This window comes from Coregonus lavaretus (assembly GCF_964263955.1).
Source record: "Coregonus lavaretus genome assembly, chromosome: 7".
NCBI lineage: Eukaryota > Metazoa > Chordata > Actinopteri > Salmoniformes > Salmonidae > Coregonus > Coregonus lavaretus.
Genome location: NC_139994.1, coordinates 32,801,127 through 32,807,126, shown reverse-complemented (window position 1 = coordinate 32,807,126; position 6,000 = coordinate 32,801,127).

Genomic DNA, 6,000 nt, shown 5'->3' with positions numbered 1-6,000 from the left:
GCTTTTACTGGGGGCAGCACAAGAGGGATGTGGAAGACTTTTGCCGCCGCTGTGACAACTGCACAGCGAGAAAGGGCCCCCCAGGCCGCTCTCATGCTCAGCTCCAACAGTTCCCAGTGGGGGCTCCCATGGAGAGGGTGGGAGTGGATGTAGTTGGGCCGTTCCCCACCACAGACAGTGGAAACCGCTGGGTGCTCACGGCCATGGACTATTTCACAAAATGGCCCGAGGCCTATGCTCTGCCTGACCAGGAGGCAGAGACCATCGTCGACGCCCTGACAGCGGGGATGTTCAGCAGGTTTGGAGCTGCAGAGTCCATCCACAGCGACCAAGGCAGAAACGTTGAGTCCCGTGTGTTCGCCACCATGTGTGAGAGGCTGGGTATGCACAAGACCCGCACTACTCCTCTCCATCCTCAAAGTGATGGCCTTGTGGAGCGCTTCAACAAAACGCTTGGACAGCAGCTGGCCATCGTCTCTTCCAAACACCAGCGTGACTGGGACAAGCACCTGCCTATGGTCCTCATGGCATGCCGCTCCGCTGTCCAAGACTCCACCTCCTGCACGCCTGCCCTCCTCATGCTGGGGAGAGAGATCCGTACCCCTGCGGAGATGGCGTTTGGTCGGCCCCTGGATAGCCCTCATGTTTCCCCGGGGCCGGAGTATGCCCGGAGACTCCAGGACCGCCTGGAGACAGCCAACACCTTCGCCAGAGAGCAGCTGCTGAATGCAGGTGTGAGGCAGAAGAGGAACTATGACGTGCACACCCGGGGAAGGCACTTTGTGGCTGGGGAGCTGGTCTGGGTCTACAGCCCGCTAAGGAAAAAAGGCAGATGCCCCAAGTTGGACAGTCACTGGGTGGGACCCTGCAGTGTCCTGGAGAGGGTAGGGGAGGTAGTTTACCGGGTGCAGCTTCCTCCCAGGGGGAGAAAGGTGACACTGCACCGGGACAGGTTAGCCCCATATAGAGGGGCCTCTTCACCCCAAACCCCAGGAACCCCCACAATTCCCCTCTCTGGCAATGACATTCTCCAGGCACCCACCCCCAGGTGCCGCAGACAAGGCTCCAGACAGCCCACTCCCCCTGTGTCACCGCGTGGTTCCCCAGAGCCACGGACTGTATTACCCGTTCCCGCTTCCTTGTCCCCCATGTCCTTGCCTTCATCCCCTGGTTCCCAGAGGGGCACTCTGCGGCCATCACAGCCACGCAGGCAAAGGAGACCTCCGGGTCGCTTCAGAGACTTTGTTTGTTCCCTCGGGGACGAGGGACTTTGTGGTGGGGGGGCTGTGTAGCGACCCGCACAGACAGCTGGGTGTTATGTGTTAGGCTAGTAGATGGTTGTGTTGTACCTACCAGTACCCAGTGTTCGCGGGGTCCGACATGTCAATCAACCTGCTATCTGCCAATCACGGGAATGCCTGGAATGTTCTGATGCCGGGCATCCTGGCGGTTGGCGGAGTGGCGTGGAGGGGGGTTGGGCAGGGGGATGGAGCATTGGAAGTTAAGACCAGGTTTAGCCTTTGTTCTCTCTCTTTACGTCTGGGCTTCACAAGAGAAGGTCACGATTGGCTTGTGGGTTATCTTTCATTTATTTGGCGTGGGCTACGGCCAAACAGTAGCCTGTGTAAAGTTGGTTTAATAAACCGTCCATTCGTAAACTCAATCCTCTGTCTGGACAGTTGTTCTTTTATGATCTAGTCAGGTCATTACAGTATTGACACTCCCAGCCTTAGTTACATTTGTTTGTTTTTGTCCAGAATATTGAGTCATTGAAACTGAAACAGTGCATCCCAAATGGAGGCAGCAAACAATGTACCAGGCTAACTGTGATTTACAACCTGATAGCAATATTTTTTGGACTGCCAAGAAATATATTGGTGAATTATATTAATCATGCATTGAACTGCATCCATGTATTCTGCCAACAATGCCTTCGTGTACATCATGGAACGTTGAGTCAATTATAACCTATTTTTAAAACCTCTTATTAACTTGGTTTTGTAGCATATACTGGGAATTTTATAATTTTGACTGATATTATGATTGTCTGTTTGTTTCATATCTGCAAAGTAGTTCTAATGCTGTCAGTTCCACTTTAAACTTTAGGTCACCGGTTACTTTGTGTGCTAAACATGAAATGTTTTTTACAATGGGAAGTAATAATTGTACATTTCGATTGGGAAATGCTTAGTGGTTGTGTTTTTGTATTCTTATGATTGGGACCTACAGTGAGGGAAAAAAGTATTTGATCCCCTGCTGATTTTGTACGTTTGCCCACTGACAAAGACATGATCAGTCTATAATTTTAATGGTAGGTTTATTTGAACAGTGAGAGACAGAATAACAACAACAAAATCCAGAAAAACGCATGCCAAAAATGTTATAAATTGATTTGCATTTTAATGAGGGAAATAAGTATTTGACCCCTCTGCAAAACATGACTTAGTACTTGGTGGCAAAACCCTTGTTGGCAATCAAAGAGGTCAGATGTTTCTTGTAGTTGGCCACCAGGTTTGCACACATCTCAGGAGGGATTTTGTCTCACTCCTCTTTGCAGATCTTCTCCAAGTCATGATTAAGGTTTTGAGGCTGACGTTTGGCAACTCGAACCTTCAGCTCCCTCCACAGATTTTCTATGGGATTAAGGTCTGGAGACTGGCTAGGCCACTCCAGGACCTTAATGTGCTTCTTCTTGAGCCACTCCTTTGTTGCCTTGGCTGTGTGTTTTGGGTCATTGTCATGCTGGAATACCCATTTTCAATGCCCTGGCTGAGGGAAGGTGGTTCTCACCCAAGATTTGACGGTACATGGCCCCGTCCATCGTCCCTTTGATGCGGTGAAGTTGTCCTGTCCCCTTAGCAGAAAAACACCCCCAAAGCATAATGTTTCCACCTCCATGTTTGACGGTGGGGATGGTGTTCTTGGGGTCATAGGCAGCATTCCTCCTCCTCCAAACACGGCGAGTTGAGTTGATGCCAAAGAGCTCGATTTTGGTCTCATCTGACCACAACACTTTCACCCAGTTCTCCTCTGAATCATTCAGATGTTCATTGGCAAACTTCAGACGGCCCTGTATATGTTCTTTCTTGAGCAGGGGGACCTTGCGGGCGCTGCAGGATTTCAGTCCTTCACGGCGTAGTGTGTTACCAATTGTTTTCATGGTGACTATGGTCCCAGCTGCCTTGAGATCATTGTCAAGATCCTCCCGTGTAGTTCTGGGCTGATTCCTCACCGTTCTCATGATCATTGCAACTCCACGAGGTGAGATCTTGCATGGAGCCCCAGGCCGAGGGAGATTGACAGTTCTTTTGTGTTTCTTCCATTTGCGAATAATCGCACCAACTGTTGTCACCTTCTCACCAAGCTGCTTGGCGATGGTCTTGTAGCCTATTCCAGCCTTGTGTAGGTCTACAATCTTGTCCCTGACATCCTTGGAGAGCTCTTTGGTCTTGGCCATGGTGGAGAGTTTGGAATCTGATTGATTGATTGCTTCTGTGGACAGGTGTCTTTTATACAGGTAACAAACTGAGATTAGGAGCACTCCCTTTAAGAGTGTGCTCCTAATCTCAGCTCGTTACCTGTATAAAAGACACCTGGGAGCCAGAAATCTTTCTGATTGAGAGGGGGTCAAATACTTATTTCCCTAATTAAAATGCAAATAAATGTATAACATTTTTGACACGCGTTTTTCTGGATTTTTATGTTGTTATTCTGTCTCTCACTGTTCAAATAAACCTACCATTAATTATATACTGATAATTTCTTTGTCAGTGGGCAAATGTACAAAATCAGCAGGGGATCAAATACTTTTTTCCCTCACTGTACTGGCTTATTATGTCCTAGTATATGGACTGCTTATCCTTTAACATCATGCTGTGTGTGACTTCTGTCTTTCCATCAGCCCTATGCAGTGGTGCCTGGAGAAGTGGGTATTCTCCAATTTTGACAAGAAGTTCCCAAACAGCCCGCCCAGTGAAGGAAAATCCTATGTTTTCCTGAGTTTTCCTATAGATTTTTCAGATTTTCACTCTCAAAATCACACCTTTTTTATATATATAGAAAAAAATAACAAAATGTGATGGTCTGAGTCCACGACAATGTTTAGCCACAGAAATCTGATTCGGTGGGCCTGTCAGGGCCTGGCTTCCCAGTGGGTGGGCCTCTGTCCACCCAGGCCCATCCATGTCTACGCCCCTGATGCAAACAGCACATGCTGACAATTGCGCATCACAAATAGCTTACTAACCAACACTTCGGACTAAACTTTTTCAATACCTGGTTTGCGTACTCATTGTTGCCTTAGTTAACGTCTTTCCTACCCTACCGCATTCTTCTGTGAGCTCCACGCCAAAACCAGTTGAGAACTGCACACTCTTGCTGCCTGCAGATGATATCCCGCTGAAACTGTGTGCGGTGCGCATGTGAATATATTTCACGTGCTTTGCAATTGTGTAGGCTACTTTGTGCATGATTTCTCTATTGTACTACATAATTGATAAGTCGTATACCTCCACTACACTACTTTGATACGCATCAGTAGGAATTAAGAAATGAGTATACAGGTCGAATCATGATGATGTCAGTGATCATCAGGTTGGTGCTCTAGAAAGAGGCCCGAGTTCCCGACTTGCAATTCCGAGTTGGATGACCGTTCAAAACGTATTTTCGCAGTCGGAGCTAGTTTTTGTCTGAGTTTCCAGTTGTCTTGAACTCACTGATGTCTGAGATTTCCCAGTTCCGAGTTTCCAGTTGTTTTGAGCGTGGCAGAAGTAATGTTGGATTGACAGCATGGCCAATGTTGAATGTTTATCCCTTTAAACTTGGAAAAGAGACCCTTAAACCCAGACTTGGACCACACACCCACTCCACTGAATAGCAGGCTAGTGATTGCTTTGCAATGCTTGCAGTTAGCCACTGATATCTTCCAAACCACTCATTGTTTAAATGATTTCCAACTTGTTGTGTAATGTTTATGTCCAATGGCCGATGAGCACCGATATGTTTTATCTATAATTTCTCTTCATTATTTCTCTTCATATGACAAGGATTGAAAAGGATTTGCCAGTAGATTGTTGACTTGATTCATGATGATGACTGCTAGCTTGCTAGCTAAGATTTTGAAAGTATGACGTTGAAATGACCAGTCCAATCAAAGCTACGGTAGATATAACGTGATTTGATGTAATTTTATCTGTGGCCAATGACCTTGAGCCTTCTTGGATGGGCACTTCTAATGTAACTCCATGGCAGCACCCAAGGGGCTTGAATTTTCTAGCTCTAACCATAGATTTTGCGGTGAGGTAGTGTCCCCATGAGTGACAGAGAACTGAGCCAATCACGGCACAACTAGAGAACATTACCAACCTCTACGCTCTGCCCTACCTGCCCTAAATGACGGGTCGCCACTGAGTGGGTATACTGCTTATACCTGAGTATAGCCTCCACTACACTACTGGACTTTGGTGCTTTACAAAAAGTGCACTCTTACCTGAGTGCGCTGTTATTACGGTTGCTGTCCTTTCAGAATCACAAACCTGTCACACTGAAGGCCTATAGGTTCGCCACTGCGCAAACATGTCTGTAATAGATATCAAGGCTGTTAAGATACTGTATTAATGTTTCAATAATATTTGGTATGGCGAAGCAGTTTTATGCACTGACTGAATGGAAGCTGCATAAATATGTTTTTTACTCCGCTGGTCTTGGGAAGAAATTAAGAGTCCTCACTGTCTGAGACCGAGTCAAGACCGAGTACAAATGTATTTGACAGCGAGACAAGGCCGAAACACCCAATATGTGGTCTCGAGACCGAGACCAGTCTCGAGTACTACAACACTGACTGCAGTTACTGCAATTTCAAAACTGCAATCGTATTTTGCAAGGGATAAAATCAAGTTATGAAAACAACTGATTTCAGCACCCAAAGAATAGCCCGCAATTACACGGAACAATGTTGTTTATATTATGTGACGTTAGAGCACCAGTCTGCCCACACTAGTC